Source organism: Plecotus auritus, assembly GCF_963455305.1.
Source record: "Plecotus auritus genome assembly, chromosome: 1".
In the NCBI taxonomy this organism is placed as follows: Eukaryota; Metazoa; Chordata; class Mammalia; order Chiroptera; family Vespertilionidae; genus Plecotus; species Plecotus auritus.
Window position 1 is genome coordinate 73,449,791 of NC_137770.1, and position 16,760 is coordinate 73,466,550.

General features: G+C 48.5%; 1 pseudogene across 1 annotated transcript; it reads left to right on the forward strand.

Annotated features, from left to right (window-relative positions):
• The first annotated feature begins 13,921 nt into the window (after positions 1 to 13,921).
• Positions 13,922 to 15,094, forward strand: LOC308236104 (glutamine synthetase-like; annotated as a pseudogene). The gene has a single exon. The product of its transcript is annotated as a glutamine synthetase-like (transcript).
• Positions 15,095 to 16,760: the final 1,666 nt, after the last annotated feature.

A 16,760-nucleotide genomic window follows, 5' to 3' on the forward strand; every position in this document is an offset into this window, starting at 1 on the left:
GAAAGAAACACTGATTGGTTGCCCCGACCGAGGCTGGGGATTGAACTGGAAACTCAGGTATGTATCCTTGACCAGGAATCGAACCTGAGACCCTTCAGTCCCAGAGCTAACGCTCTAACCACTGAGCAACCAGCCAGGGCTAGGAGTGCTGCTTTGAAGCTCTTCCTTGTCTGCATGAATCTTCCCTTCCTGCCAGAGTCAGCATCTGATGTGAGGAAAGGAACGAGGTGCTTGAGAGTGCCCGGTGCAAAGGAGCTGCTTATTCAGGCACCTTGACCAGTAGAAGGAGCTGCTTATTCAGGCACCTTGACCTTGTCTGCTGGCCCGCTGAGTACTCCTTGAAGATGAAGCCTCTACTGCAGACCTCTCCACCTCCCTTCCTCCTGTGTGCTGGGAGAAGCAGTGTCTTGGGATGGGCAAGGGTGGGAGGTGGGCTCTGGCTCTGCATCTCCCGGCACCATTGACCTTGATGGTAAATACAGAGTTTTGGCATCTTCTCTATGGTGACTGCCAGTGCTCACTCAGGCCAACGAACACACACCTCCTCTTGCTGTGCATGTTTGCCTACACACACACACACACACACACACACACACACACACGGGAGCATGCCAAGCCCACGTCTGTATGCTCCAGGCTGCAATTGAGAAGCGGCACACATAGGCTTGGTCCGGCCAGTTCCTCCTCTCCCTTAGTTTTTTGCTAACAATGGTCTTGGCAGCGTGCAGCCCTGTAGACTGAAAGCCAATGGAGGCTGGCCTGTTCCCCTCTCCTCCTTATTCTCACCCTCCCTTCCAGGCCACACACTCCACCAGGTACTGCCGCTGCCTCCAAGAGGCTAGGGCTGTGGCTCCTTTTTAAACAGTTCAGACAGAGTCTATTTCACCTAAACCACGGGGGTAATCTGGTGGGAGGCCAGGCCTCTCCCCCACCCCACTGGAAGGTGAGTAGGTAGTAGATTCATGGGAGTTAAACTGGGCTCCTCTCCTCGAGGACTGCTGGCCTGGGAGACAAATGTAGGGGGTTTCAGAAAGCGAACCAGCAGGCATTTATGATGCCCACGGCCTTCTGCCATATCACCACCCACAGGGAACCGGTCTGAGCTGCCTGGCCTAGATCTGACCTCAGAAAAAGCCTGGCTCCTGTGATATTTGGAACTCCACCTTCCCTGCCTCTTCCAGCCCCACCCTTCTTAAAGCCTCTCCCAGCGTATCCTGGGTCCTAGAAAGATAGAATTTAAATGGTTGTGTCTGGTTTTAGCTATAACTGTGGCATGCAAGGCTTGGTCCCCAGCTGAAGGAATTTCAAGGAGCAGCTTAAGTGAGGAAGAACGTTGCGAAGGATGGGATCTTTCCTTCCTGGCATTATGACACCCGGCTCTCTGCTCTCAAGCAAGTCCCTTTTCCTAATTCATTCCAAACTGGGGAGGGGGATTGCGACTGAGGAATGACCTTAAAGTATCTGGAAGGATTCTAGCTCTTCAACAATTCTTGGGGAATCTTCTTCCATAAAATTATCTCTTCCTTGAGGTGTTCTCAGTTCAACAGACCCGTATCTCTTTATCATGGGGGTCTGGGGAAACAAAATCCATCTCAGGTCCTAAATTGAATCTAATTCCATTTTATCTAGACCTTGATCAGAGTCTCATCCTAATTTCTCTCCCAGATACGCCAGCCCCTGAGAGTCACTTTAGCAACCTCAAAGCTACTCCACAGCACTAGAGTCACATTTTTAACTGGAAGGCACCTTTGAGCTTATCAATTCTAACTCCCCAGGGGAGGAGACTGAAGACCACCAATGGGAAATGACTTGTTCACGGTCACACAACTTTTTAGTGGCAGAATTAAGATGAGAACTCAGGGCTTTGACTTCTAATCCAGTGCTGTTTTGGCAAAGCCACACCACTTAGCATCGCCACTCAGTTCAGAGTTTGGGACCAGGAATGAGGTCTTTATGAAGGATCCGTCCCTGTTGTACCCCCCACCCCGCAAGAAAGCTCTTGTTTTGTGTTTCATCGACTCAGTAAACTGCAGCAGGCGCAGGGGTAGGAGGAGGCCGGGGGTTAGGGAAGCTGCTGTGCCTTGTCATGGCTCTGCTGGGCTCCCTGCCTGTGCTGAGGGGGCTTGTCCAAACCGACCTGGGGAGCAGGTGTGGGCCCGTTGTCCCCAGAGCTTCTTGAAGAACAGTTTGTTCTGCAGGGGCTGCAGACAGGGTAGGAGAGTGACAGACACCATCACCGCCCTGGAGCCTGCTGCAGCTGCTTCCTGTTGTCAGAGGGCTTCTCCACCCAGGCGCTGAGCCCCTGGCAACCCTTTGCCCCATGCCTAGCTCTCCACACAGTCACCTGCTTCAGTAGGCCAGTGGCTTCCCATGGACAGAGGAAGATGAGTTAAGGAGAGCTGAGGACGGACCAGGCACATTCCCAGCCTCATTGCTGTGCAAACAGGGTCCTGTCCCCTGCAAGTGCATGTTCATTGCTGCCCATCTTCCCTCCCTGCCTGGAAGACCTTTCCTACCAGCTCTGCAGAGCTGAATGCTCCCCATGCTTGGGGCCCCCTCAGCCTTGTCTGCAGTGACCTGCTCCTGCTCCGAGGATTGTCCAGCCTGAGAACGTGGGCCCCGGTCTCACACTGCCTTGTGTTGTGGTTTGACATTTTGCCTGGGTTTGCTTTGTCTCCTCTTGAAGACTTTATGACAGGAAAAATTGGGTCCCTAACCACTACCTCCTACTTCAAAGAAGATCCCTTACAGAGCTGAGCTTAGAGCTGACCCTATTGTGGGGGAAAATAAAACCTCACCGAATGTCCCAGTGCCTCTGTCTTAGTTCCTGCCTGAATGTCAGTCAGGTCAGGCCAGGCCGGGAGGAGGAGGACAACAGGGGCTTCCCACCCCAGAATATTCTGCCTGGCAGTCACGTTGCCTCATTTCAGGAAGCTGACCAAGGCCTGCCCCTCTCCAAGCTTGCTCCCAGGTCCCCTCTGACTAATAGTGAATGTTGTGGGGCTGATCTGAATGGACCAGCCCTTGTCCTATGAAGGACTCTTAAGTGTGAGTGCTTGCAGGTGGATGGCAAGGGAAAGGGAAGGGTAGTGGGCACTTGCCAGGCTTCCCCCAGGTCCACTCCAGGGCACCACTCACAGAGCACTCTCAATGGGGGCTCTCCAGCCTTGCTCTCTCCTCTACCCCCAATCTCAGGTAGGGCCTAGCTCAGTGGTCGGCAAACTGCGGCTTGCGAGCCACATGCGGCTCGTGAGCCGTGGTTTGCCGCTCTGTTGACTAATGAGTTTGCCGACCACTGGCCTAGCTAATTCTACCGGGGGGAGGGGGTCTGATAGGGGCTGGGGTGGGGGTGGAGTGAGCAGTCACCCGGGACTCTCAGCCCAGCGCTCTTCCCCTTATTGTGAAATGGCCTTGGATGAGGGCCAAGCAGGAAGCTGCCTCGTATATCTTCTAACGTGAGTCGGGGCGCCTGGGGTGTGAGGATGGACCCCAGGCCCTTTCCTTCCCAAGGGAGGGCAGAGGCTAACACAGAGCCAACCTGCTAGGAGGGCCTGAGCTGCCCTCGGCTAAGCATGAGGGGCCTATGCTTTTCCTTCCACCCTCTGTCCCAGCCCCCTGGGCCTTTCAGAGGGCTGTGAAGGGCAGTGGAAAGTACATGGGCCTGAGGCTCAGGCTTCCAGCCTTTACTCTGCCACCACCAAGCTCAGCTCGTGACCCTGGCCAAGTCACTTTCCCTCTTGGGTCTCACTCGGTTTTCTTACTTGTCAGTAACCAGACGGTAAGGGCTTGGACTGGAAAGATCTCGGAGGCTTCTTGCAGCTTGATGTTGTGACTCACTGAAGTCAGTGATTCATGGATGTTATTGCCAGGACTTGGCTCTGATCTGACGGGAATCTGTTCATTGTGTCTGTCTAGGTTCCCTGCGTAACTCGACATCTGCTGGTCTCTCAGAGCCGCGGAGTGGCTTCCTTGGACAATGAAGAATGAATGATGACAGAGGCCAAGAGATGAATAGCATCTGTTACTTTGGGGAGTTAGGACACCTGGGTAATTCGTACAGAAACTCTGGCTTTATAATTTCCTGTCCTTGACTTCCAGGCAGGAAATTTAAAATGTTGGGACCCCTAGTCATCATGAATAAAGGGTCCCCTCCTCCCACTCACTACCCAGGGAAGTGGGGGAAGGAAGTCAGGAAGAGGACAGACTTCTTTTTTGTTGTTGTTGGGGGCAGAGTCCTTCATGCCCCAGACCTCCAGCCTCAGTGGGACAGTTTGAGCGACAACCACGCTTGCTTTTCTTGGTCTCAGTTTCCCTCACACAATATGGGGTGTGGTGATCCTCCCCCTCCTGAGGTTCAGCAAGGAAGAAAATCATCGCAGGGGAAGACCTGTCAAAGATCACAGGTGTTTCATGAGTGCCACAGCCCGGTGCTGTGCACACTGACTTCTGTATCTACTATGGGGTGCAGTCTGTGGGGTACTGAGAACTCCTTTTAATCTCCCCAAAGCCCACCTTAAGAGTCCTTTCTTTGTTTAATATTGTCTAAGTTGCCTCCAAAAATGGAGTGTGTGTGTGTGGCATATGTGACCATTTGTCATGAGCATATTAGCACGGTTTGGCTCCCAGATGGGTTGCTCTGCTCAGTGAGCTGAGGTTAGTGAGCTGGGGTTTGGTGGGGGTGGAGAAGAGGGGGTTTTGGAGGATGGAATATTTGTACTCAGGGCACTGCTTGCGTAGGAGGGGAGAATAACAATGAAACCTGGCCTGGCACCATGCTTTCTCACTTACAACAACCCACAGCAGTGTGAGGCAGACACTCCTATCTTCCAGTTGAGGAAATGGAGGCTCATAGGGATTGAAGAAGTGACTTTCCTTCAGAGACACAGCCAGAAGGTAGGGGGCCTCGAATCCAAGAACAAGGACCTAGGAGGCCGGAAAAGTCTGTGTGGTGGTGGGAGTGGCTGGGATGGTGGTGGGCAGGGGCTTGGATGTGGCTCCATACCAAGAGGGAGGGAGAGAAAGACGAGAGGTGGAGAGTGGACTCCCCAGTTTTTCCGCTCTGCCGAGGCCTCTTTCCCGACTTCCCGCCTTCTCCTGCGCGGCCCACCACCTCTCTGGGCACCGACAGGCCCTCAGCGCTCTCAGGCTGCGCTGGTTTGCTGCTCCCCTCCAGGCACAGAGGCAGTGCAGCATGGGGCTGGCTCTAAGTCCATGAACCCGGCTTCTGATCTCCACTCCACCCCTTCCTGATTGTGTGACCGCAGGCACGTTGCTGTTTCACCTCTGTGCCTCAGTGTCTCTGGCCAGAAAATGGACATAAACAACATTCCCCGCACACGACTATTATGAGGGTTCAAGAAAGAAGATATTTAGCCCTGGCTGGTTTGGCTCAGTGGATAGAGCGTCAGCCTGCAGACTGAGGGGTCCCAGGTTCGATTCCGGTCAAGGGCATGTACCTTGGTTGTGGGCACATCCCCAGTGGGGAGTGTGCAGGAGGCAGCTGATCGATGTTTCTCTCTTATCAATGTTTCTAACTCTCTATCCCTTTCCCTTCCTCTCTGTAAAAAATCAATAAAATATATTTTAAAAAAAGAAAGAAAGAAGATATTTAAAGCACTAGAAATGAGCCTGGCACTTAGTAAATTCTTAAAAATATAAGCGACCTATTATTATCTGAGAGAAAAAACACAAAAACAGTTCCTCCTCTAATGCAGATCTTGGTCAGCTTCCTGTGACCTCACACCTAGAGCACTGCGCCTGGCACGAGTGGGTGCTTGTTTAGTCCTCGTTCAATGATTGAATGAATGATAATATCCGTTACGCAGAAACTTCTAGGCACAGCAGAAGTGCCTTTGAGAAATAATGACCAGAATCTTGGATATTGGTATGGTCCAAGGTACTGGGACAAAAGATCCGGGAAGACCGGCGGCCCGCAGCTGCCCTTGTCCGGCGAGGTCAGGGCGCCCCCTGCCGGCCCCAGGGACCGCTGCAGGCAGGGCCCGGCCGGACGCGCCCGCCTCTGAGATGCCCGCCTGGAGGGAGGACGTGGTGGTATTGCCTACTTCCTTATTTTTCTGTGAGCAAAGGGAAGGCCAGGGCTAACCACTGACACTCGTGAGCTCCAGAAACTTCCCTAGGGCCCCCAGAAGGGTCCAGGGGCTGAGAAGCAGTAGCTCTCAGAAGTTTGCAAGTGGAAGTAATTTTAGCAATCTGATCTAAGTCCTTAATATAATGGTGACACATAAAAGAAATACATCTATTTGGTGCTTACCGTGGGCCCTTTACATAGATCATCTCACTGAAACCTGAAAACAACTCTTTGGGGTAGGTACTATGCAGAGGAAACTGCAGGTAAGTACCTAGCTCAAAGTAAGGGACAAGAGGCAAACCCAGGCCCTCCTGACTCCCAGTCCGGTGCTCTCACCATGCCGCTCCAGGGCACTAGGGCTGGGATCTAAATCTGGGAGTTCATCCTGGGGGTGTGGGAAGCAGAAGTTCCTGGGGCCCTGCATCTCCCAAGAAGATACACAGTGAACACTTGTGGATTGACTGACTGATACAAAGAATAAAGGAATTGTTAGTTCGGAGTGTCTGGGTGGATTCAGTTTAAGGAATGTGTTGCCATGGCTACAGGGAGGTTATTCTCTCACACTGAGCACCCAGATGTCTAGGACACACCCTCAATTCCCCCTGGCCTCACCTGTGGCCTTCTCTAGGATGCTGCCACCAGAGCTAACCACTTCCCACAGACTCAGGGGGTCTACCAATGTCAGTCCCTTCTATGTTTCAATGACACCCTCCCTCCCTTCCTTCATCCTGAGCTGACCCTGATGTCAGCACACTGGGCCTACAGTGAGGCAGTTCAGAACCTGTGGTGCCCCTCAGAGTGAAACTGGAAACCAGCACAGCACCTGGCAAGGTGGGCACTCATCCATGCTTGTTAACATCGTGACCTGCTTCTGTAGAACGAATCCACCTTGACGAATAGAAAAGGAAACAGCCACCTCCAATCTAAGGTTCTCACTTACCTCTCCCCAGTTCACAGTGAGGTAGGCACTTGAATTATGTCCCCATTTTATAGATGAGGGAACTAAAAAACCGAAGGATTTAAGTAAATTTGGAATAAAAAAAATTAGCAGGTGTTTCCAGTGAAAAACCATGCACTGAGCACACTCTTCGGTGCCATCTGATAATAGCTTTTCATGACCTTTAAACTAGTTTGCAACCCGTAGGTTGGAGAGACCGAATGGCAGTTCAGTCTATGCATATGCAAATGATTCTGTTCAATCTTTCTCTCTTGTGAGAAATTCAATTTTGCTTCCATTTATAAACTCATTTCAATACTCCTGATCTATAAATGGTCTGTTCTTTGGATTCACCTTGAATGAGTTGTAACATCTCTCTGGTTCCCTGATTAATAATAAAGTAAATAGATCTTAAATATGTGTGTGAGAGTTATTTCACCTTTTTTAAAAAAGTGACCTCTCATTAGAGGCCATGTAATTTGCCTCCAGTCACTTAGGCAAGAAGCGGTAGAGCTGTTATTCAATACCAGGCAGCCAGGCGGCATCTGTGTTTATAACCATCACTAGAGTCCAGACACTGCAGAGCTTAATTGCATTCGGGTAACCACAGCTGTAAGTTAATCAACCCACATCTAAATAAAACCTTTGAACCTAATTCAAACCCTAGCCCTAATTAAAACCTAATCAATTCAGTCGTACTCTGCCTAAGGAAGGGACATGTGTGACCACAGCATTCTGGAGAGATGATCTTAGGTGATACAAGCGGACACTTCTCCAGGCCCGTAGGCCCCAGGCCACTGAGGAGTACGGGGGTGTTGTCTCCTCCCAGGTCAGCCTGCAGCAGCCCCGTACTTGGGGAGCAGCTAAGGCGGGGCAAGTACACGCATGTGTCGCACTCAGTGCTGCCTAGGCCTTTGACGAAGGCCCCAGGAAGTGGGAGGGGATTTGGGAGATATTTTCATTTCCCAGTTCTCTTAAGGTGAGTGCAGGAGAAGGTGCCAGAAGGTGTCTGGTCCATGTAACTTGTAGACTGCGACCCAGCTTCCTGCCCTTACATACTCCTCTGTTCCAAGGGCCAAAAGCCACCAACCTAATTGCAAGGCAGAATTTTGTGTTTTTGGCAAAATTTAACCATGTCTTTTTAAAATAGACTCTCAATTTCATTGTTCACTGAGCTGTCTTTATTCCTGACTGATCATTAACAATTCATTGTTTTCCTCATTGGGGAATTTATTTTTGGATCTCTATTTTTAAAAATCGACTTGCTTCATTATTGCTTTATTCATTGTTTTTAAGTTTTTAAACCTAAAAACTTAATATTTAGCTACATTATTTTGTTTCATAGTACTGATTTTTATGATTCCTTTTTATGGCAAATGCTGCTGTTTTTTCATTTATGATAATGATATTAAATAAACTTGTTTAAGTGTAAAATGAGTCAACTTGAAGAAAAATATTAAGTAATAATACAGGGGGTATTAGATTAGCAAAAATCAAGAAGATAATATCTTTGCCCGGCCAGTGTGGCTCAGTGGTTGAGCAATGACCTATGAACTAGGAGGTCACAGTTCTGATTCCCCATCTGGGCATGTGCGGGCGTTACAGGCTCAATTCCCAGTAAGAAGTATGCAGGAGGCAGTCAATTGATGTTTCTATCTCTCTACCTCTCTCCTTTTCTCTCATCCTATCTAATAAAAGAGTAACATGCAAATTAACCATCACTCTGCTACACCCACAAGCCACGCCCACCAGCCAATCAGGAGCAAATATGCAAATAAACCCAACCAAGATGGCTACAGCCACAGAGAGCAGGAGGGAGGCTTGGGTTTCCCTGGCAATGGAAGAAGCCAAGCTTTCCGCCTGCCCTTGCCGGCCCAGGCCTCCACTCAATGCTACAAAGTTTCGATGATAGAAGATAAATAAAGCCCAACAAAAATGGCGGCAGCCACGGAGCTGGAGAGAGCAGGAGGCTAGGGTTGCCCGCGGCGATGGAGGAAGCCAAGCTTCTGCAGCCCTGGCTGGCCCAGGCCTCCACTTAAGGCTACAAAGTTTCAATTACAGAAGATAAATAAATCCCAACAGAAATGGCTGCTGCCACGGAGCAAGCAGAGGCTTGGCTCCACTCCAGGCTACAAAGTTTCAATTGTAGAAGATAAATAAATCCCAGATCCCAGGGCCTCTGCTTGGGTTGCTGGGGGGCGTGGCTGCCCTGCAAACCACCACAGGCCCCTCGCCCAGGCCACCCCACACCCCAAGGGAACCCCCACCCTGATCCAGGACACCTTTCAGGGCAAACAAGCTGGCCCCCACCCATGCACCAGGCCTCTATCCTCCTATCTAATAAAATAGTAATATGCAGATTGACCATCACTCCAACACACAAGATGGCTGCCCCATGTGGTCAAAGATCCTGCCCCCATGTGGACACAAGATGGCCACCACAAGATGGCCAGCAAAGGAGGGCAGTTGGGAGGGAGGGACCAGGCCTGCAAGGGAGGTCAGTTGTGGGCGATCAGGTCAGCAGGGGAGGGCAGTTGGGAAGGACCAGGCCTGCAAGGGAGGGCAGTTGTGGGCGATCAGGCCAGTAGGGAAGGGCAGTTGGGGGGGGACCCAGGCCTGTAGGAAAGGGAAGTTAGGGATGACCAGGCCTGCAGGGGAGGGCAGTTAGGGGTGACCAGGCCTGCAGGGGGAGGCAGTTAGGGGCAAACAGGCTGGCAGGGGAGTGGTTAGGGGGTGATCTGGCTGGCAGGCAGAAGCAGTTAGGGGCAATCAGGAAGGCAGGCAGGCGAGCAGTTGGGAGCCAGCAGTCCTGGATTGTGAGAGGGATGTCCGACTGCCCGTTTAGGCCTGATCCCACCTAAACGGACAGTCAGACATCCCTCGAGGGGTCCCAGATTGGAGAGGGTGCAGGCTGGGCTGAGGGACATGCCCCCCGCCCCCCCATGCACGAATTTCGTGCACCGGGCCTCTAGTTAAAATAAATAAAAATATTTTTTAAAAAGGAAAAAAGAAGGTGGTATCCAAATGACGGAAGGTGGCTGGTCCATAAACGATAACACTGCTTATTGGGAATTCATTATGCGCCAGCCCCAATGCTATGGTATCCACAGTAGCACAGTCCATTAGAATCTGTGATGACAGAAATACTCTATTTCTGTATTAGCCAACATATATGTGGTTATTGAATCTCTGAAATGTGGCTAGTGGGACTAAAGAATTAAATTTTTTCTTTTATTTAATTTTAATTATTTAAACGTAAGTATCCATATTTACCATGTTAGAGCATGCCTAAGAGTCTCAATTATAGCATCTTATGAAATCATTATAACATCTGTGAAGTATTATCGCCATTTTGATGATAAAGAGATTTAAACCTTCGAAGGCTGTCTAAGGTCATCCTATGTAATAAAAGGCTAATATGCAAATCGACCGAACGGCAGAACGACCAGTAGCTATGACGTGCACTGACCACCAGGGGGCAGATGCTCAAAGCAGGAGCTGCCCTGTGGTGGTCAGTGTGCTCCCACAGCATGAGTGCCGCTCAGCGAGAAGCTGGGTTCACGGCTGGCAAGTGCAGTGGCGGTGGTGGGAGCCTCTCCCGCCTCTGCGGCAGTGGGACATCCTCCAAGGGCTCCTGGACTTCAAGTGGGCGCAGGGTGGGCTAAGGGACCCCCGCCCCAAGTGCACGAATTTCATGTACTAGGCCTCTAGTATAATTAATAAGTAGCAGAGGTGGGATCTGAAACCAGATCACTGACTTCAGAACAGGTGCTCTTAATCACTCCCCACAGAAAATTAGAGCCCCCCAAATACTCTGTCAATAGTTGAATTGTACTGGGCCAAGTATGATGCTAAAACTGGCAAACTTGGATATTTCTATTACTAGAGTTGTTTATTCTGTCATTGATGGTCTTGAGATGTCACCCAGGGGCCAGCATAACTGTTAACTTTTTAAAAAATAAATCTTTATTGTTCAGATTATTACAATTGTTCCTCTTCCCCCCCCCAATAGCTCCCCTCCACCCAGTTCCCACACCACCCTCTGCCCTTACCCCCTCCCCACTATCCTCATCCATAGGTGTACGATTTTTGTCCATTCTCTTCCTGCACCCCCCACACCCCTTTCCCCCCCAAGAATTGTCAGTCCACTCCCTTTCTATGCCCCTGATTCTATTATATTCACCAGTTTATTCTGTTCATCAGATTTTTTATTCACTTGATTTTTAGATTCACTTGTTGATAGATATGTATTTGTTATTCATAATTTTTATCTTTACCTTTTTCTTCTTCCTCCTCTTCTTAAAGAATACCTTTCAGCATTTCATATAATACTGGTTTGGTGGTGATGAACTCTTTTAGCTTTTTCTTATCTGTGAAGCTTTTTATCTGCCCTTCAATTCTGAATGATAGCTTTGCTGGGTAGAGTAATCTTGGTTGTAGGTTCTTGCTATTCATCACTTTGAATATTTCTTGCCACTCCCATCTGGCCTGCATAGTTTCTGTTGAGAAATCAGCTGACAGTCGTATGGATGTTCCCTTGTAGGTAACTAACCGTTTTTCTCTTGCTGCTTTTAAGATTCTCTCTTTGTCTTTTGCTCTTGGCATTTTAATTATGCTGTGTCTTTGTGTGGTCCTCTTTGGATTCCTTTTGTTTGGGGTTCTCTGCACTTCCTGGGCTTGTAAGTCTATTTCTTTCACCAGGTTTGGGAAGTTTTCTGTCATTATTTCTTCAAATAGGTTTTCAGTATCTTGCTCTCTCTCTTCTTCTGGCACCCCCATAATTCAGATGTTGGTACACTTGAAGTTGTCCCAGAGGCTCCTTACACTATCTTCATATTTTTTTATTCTTTTTTCTTTTCTCGTTGGGTGTTTTTTGCTTCGTTGTATTTCAAATCTTTGACTTGATTCTTGCGTTCCTCTAGTCTGCTGTTGGATCTCTGTATATTATTATTATTTTTTTAAATATATTTTATTGATTTTTTACAGAGTGGAAGGAAGAATGATAGATAGTCAGAAACATCGATGAGAGAGAAACATCGACCAGCTGCCTCCTGCACACCTCCCACTGGGGATGTGCCCGCAACCAAGTTACATGCCCTTGACCGGAATCGAACCTGGGACCTTTCAGTCCGCAGGCTGACGCTCTATCCACTGAGCCAAACCGGTTTTGGCTGTATATTATTCTTTATTTCAGTCAGTGTATGCTTAATTTCTAGTTGGTCCTTTTTCCTATCCTCGAGGGTCTTGCTAAATTTATCGGCCTTTTCTATTAAATTTTTTAAAAACCTTATAACCGTGGTTTTGAACTCTATATCCAGTCATTTGCTTTCCTCCATTTCTTTCATTTGTGACCTGTTTCTTTGTCTCCGCATTTTGGTTGCTTCCCTGAGTTGATAGAGTGGCTTTGTGTGCTAGGTGTCCTATAGGGCCCAGTGGCTCAGTCTCCCCAGTTACCTGAGGTGGACACTCTTGGTGCACCCCTTTGTGGGCTGTGTGCACAGTATTGTTGTAGTTAAGCCTTGATTGTTGTTGTTATCACTGGGAGGAATTGACCTCCAGGCCAATTGGCTGTGAGGATCAGCTGTGTCTATGCTGGGAGAACTTCTGTGCTGGAGACACCCTTATGAGACAAGACTTGCAAAAGCCTCTGTGCTCAGTTTGGATGGGGCGGAGTCTCAGGGCTGAGCAGACAGCAATGGCTTCCTGTCAGCCCTGCCCTAAGAGGCCCCTGGGTCTCAGTGTCCCGCAGTAATCGCTGCAAGCACCTCTGAGAGAAAGCCGCCCTCGAGTTTCACCCACTGCCAGACAGTCCAGTTTCTCCCCGAATGAGTCTAGGTCCCCAGAGTCTCACCCGGAACTTCAGTTAGAACAGCTGGGAGCTTCTGTCTCCCTGCCGCTTGAGAAAGCCAGCCGCGCACTCAGTTGCCAGTCCTCTCTGCATGTGCGTCTCATACCTCTACCTCCTGCAGCTCCTCTGAGTCTTAGTGTGCTTTTCTCTTTCCTTCAGGTTGTAGAATTTCCACTCAGCCAGCCTTCCTGTGGTTCTGGATGATGTCCGTTTTGTCTTTTAGTTGTAGTTTTGAAATTGTTGTGCGAGGCAGCAGTTTAGGTGTTTACCTATGCTGCCATTTTGGTTTCTCCATAACTGTTAATTCTTGAATGGAATTGAGGTCTGACTGAGGCTATGGGAAGCAGAAATGTGTCCAACTGATGGCTAATCCTGATGAAGCTCCAGATGAATCATGGCCTCTAGGCTCTGTTCTCTTGTAGGTTAGGGCCATTTCCTTTACCCTGGTGCTCCCAAGCACCAATCCCATGGCTTCAAAGAACATCACTCAATGTTCAATGAATGATAGAAGCTCAGAGCCAAATGATCATCATTTAGACCAGCCCTTAGATCCCACAAGCACTGCAACGGGTTCCACTTAAATTCATGACCACGAATATCAAGCGGGCTCTGATGTTCTCTGGCAATCTGATAACACATCTCAAATATGTTTACTCTCTGAGGATTTCATGGTTTCTTTCAAATGTTCAGCACCCTCTGCCCACTTCTTATCCTAAGATGATGATCTTTTGTAGCAGACCTCTGCTGGGTTTTGGTTCTCCAGGATCTGAAGCTTTTGGTAATCTCCCATTATGTGATTCTTGATGAAAGGCAAAGAAAATAAAAGGGTCCGAGGGGTTACCCTCCGTCCACCCTCAGGACTTAGATGTTGGCCAATCTGGGACTCCTAACAAGGATTCTGACTTCTGAACTAGAAATTCCAAGGCCTACAGCTCATTAAAGATTATTCATAATGGTGGTCATGGCAGAGTGGTCCTGTGCTGGTAGCCCCATAGTAGGGGTTTTCACCAGACTGTTCCAGTCTGTGCTAGTCCTATGGCATATGAAGATGACGCTTCAAATTTTTTATAGTGTTTACCGCACCACCAAGCTCCAAACCTGTATATTCAGCTGCTTACTTGATAGTTCCACTTACACATGTCATAGGCATCTCAGATATTACTTGACCAAAACAAAAACTTTTCATCTTTTTTACAAAACTTTTTACTTCCTGGCAGAGCTGAGGTTGGGAGCATCTGAGCAGCACCTCCAGCCTCCTCTCTTCTCCCCGCACCTCACTCTCATGACCTACCTACCTGCCACCTACTTGTCCCCCAAAACCTCTTCCACCTCAGTGAGTTTCCACTTAAACAAATGCATCAAGGAGGTGTACATGTCCCTGCCTCAGAGTGATAAAGTGCAAGCTATGTATATCTGGACTGATGATACTGGAGAAGGACTGCGATGCAAGACCCTGGCCTTGGACAGTGAGCCCAAGTGTATAGCAGAGTTGCCCAGGTGGAATTTTGATGGCTCTAGTACCTGACAGTCTGAAGACTCCAACAGTGATGTGTATCTTGTCCCTGCTGCCATGTTTCAGGTCCCTTTCTGCAAGGATCCCAACAAGCTGGTGTTCTGTGAAGTCTTCAAGTACAAATGAAAGCCTGTAGAGACCAATTTAAGGCATAACTGTAAAGGGGTAATTGACACAGTGAGTAATCAGCACTCCTGGTTTGGAATGAAGCAGGAATATACTCCTATGGGCACAGATGGTTACCCTTTTGGTTGACTTTCCAGTGGCTTCTTTGGGCCCCTACTGTGGCGTGGGAGCAGACAGAGCCTAAGGCAGGGATATTGTGGAGGTTCACTACCCAGCCTGCTCAATGCTGGCATCAAGACCAAGGGGCCAAATGCTGAGGTCATGCCCACCCAGTGGGAATTCCAGATAGGACTCTGTGATGGAACCCACATGGGATATCATCTTGGAGTAATAGCAACCTTTGATCCTAAGCCCATTCCTGGGAACTGGAATGGTGTGAACAGTCATACCAACTTCAGCACCAAGGTCATGTGAGAGGAAAACTGTCTGAAGTACATTGAGGAGTCCTTCCAGAGGCTGAGCAAGCAACACCAGTACTTCATCGGAGCCTATGATCCCAAGGGGGGCTGGGACAATGCCTGGAACCACTGTAGCACTAGCATCCATGTTCCCCGGGCTGTAGGCCAGGAGGAGAAGGGTTAGTCTGAAAATAGGCACCCCTTTTCAGGGTGACAGAAGCCCTCGTCTGCATGGGTCTTCTCAACCAAACTGGTAATGAGCCCTTCCAGTACAAAGACTAAGTGGACTAGACTTGCAGCCATCGAACCCCTTCTAATTAATTCTTCATCCCGCTACCACTCTTGCCTCCCTCTCAATTGTCATAATAGTTGTAACTCAAAGGGTGGAATATCAAGGCCTTTTTTTAATTTCTTGTGAAAACAAAAGCAAAATCTTTTTACTTCCTAAGTCTTTCTTATCTTAGCAAATGGCACCACCATCCATCCAGTTGCTCAAATAAAAAACCTATGAGACAGCCCTGATTTCTCTTTCCCTCTTAATGTTCATATCCAATTGAACATCAGTCCTGTTGACTCTACAGTGTCTTCACTTAAGTCTGTCTGTAGGTTCTGCGACTTTAAGCAAAATGACCTGTAATGAAAACAATTTTACCATAGGCTAATTTATATAAACAGGAGTTAAGTTCCCAGGGCACGTCATCAACATTATAATGAAATGATAGTGAACAAAATAAAGTTAATTGAGGACCTGCTGTTTACCTTAATCTGATTCCAAGTGTACTAGCACCTGGACTTTTGCAATAACTTCTGTGTTAGCATCCTGCCCCTCCCCCCAATGTCTATTGTTCTAATACCCAGAACTTGTGAATATGTTACCTTAACATGTTTAAAGGATTTTGCAGAAGTGATTACATTAAGGATCTTGAGATAGGGTGGTTATTCTGGATCGTCCAGGTGTGCCCAATGGAACCATAAGGTCCTTATAAGAGGGAGACAGGAGGATCAGAGTCAGTAGGAGGAGATGTGATAATCAAACCAAGAGGTTGAAATGATGTAAGGAAGAGGCCACGTGTCAAGGAAGACAGGTGACTTCTAAACGGGCAAGAGAACATATTTCCCCTGAAGCTTCCAGATGGAGTGCAGCCCTACAGACACATTGATATGAGAAGCCTGACCTCCAGATCTGGAAAAGAATAAATTCACCCTGGCCAGTGTTGGTCAGTGGTTGGAGCATTGGCCCAACTACCAAAGGGTTGAGGGTTCGATTCCCAATTGAGGGCATGTACCTGAGTTGTGAGAGGCAACCAGTTGATGTGTCTCTCTCCCATCACACACACTCTCTCTCTCTATCTCTCTCTCTCTCTCTTCCTCTTTCCCTCCTTCTCTCCCTCCCTTCCATTCTATCCAGGAGCAATGGAGAAAATAGCCTCTGGTGAGGATTAACAACAACAACAAAAAAGAATAAATTCATGTTGTTTTAAGCCACTAAATTTGTGGTAAAGGAAGCTAATACGATCCTCTAGTCTAGTGGGACTCCCTGTTTCCTGCCTTGTCTCTCTACTAACATTCTCCACACCACAGAAAGGGAGATCTTTTAAAAATGTAAGTTAGATTGTCACTATCCTGTTTAAAGCTTAACGAGAAACTTCTCTTTGTACCTGGAACAAAATCCAAACTTACCATGGCCATAGGCCCTATATGACCACCTCTCCAAGCTCTCCATACCCCTTCACTCCTCTTCCCGAATGCCCTCTCCATTCCCACCCCACCCCCAGCCTTGTGGAAACAGGGCAACCTGTTTCCTTTTGGGGACCTTTGTCCTAGCCACTGCCTGTTGTCTGGAGCAATCT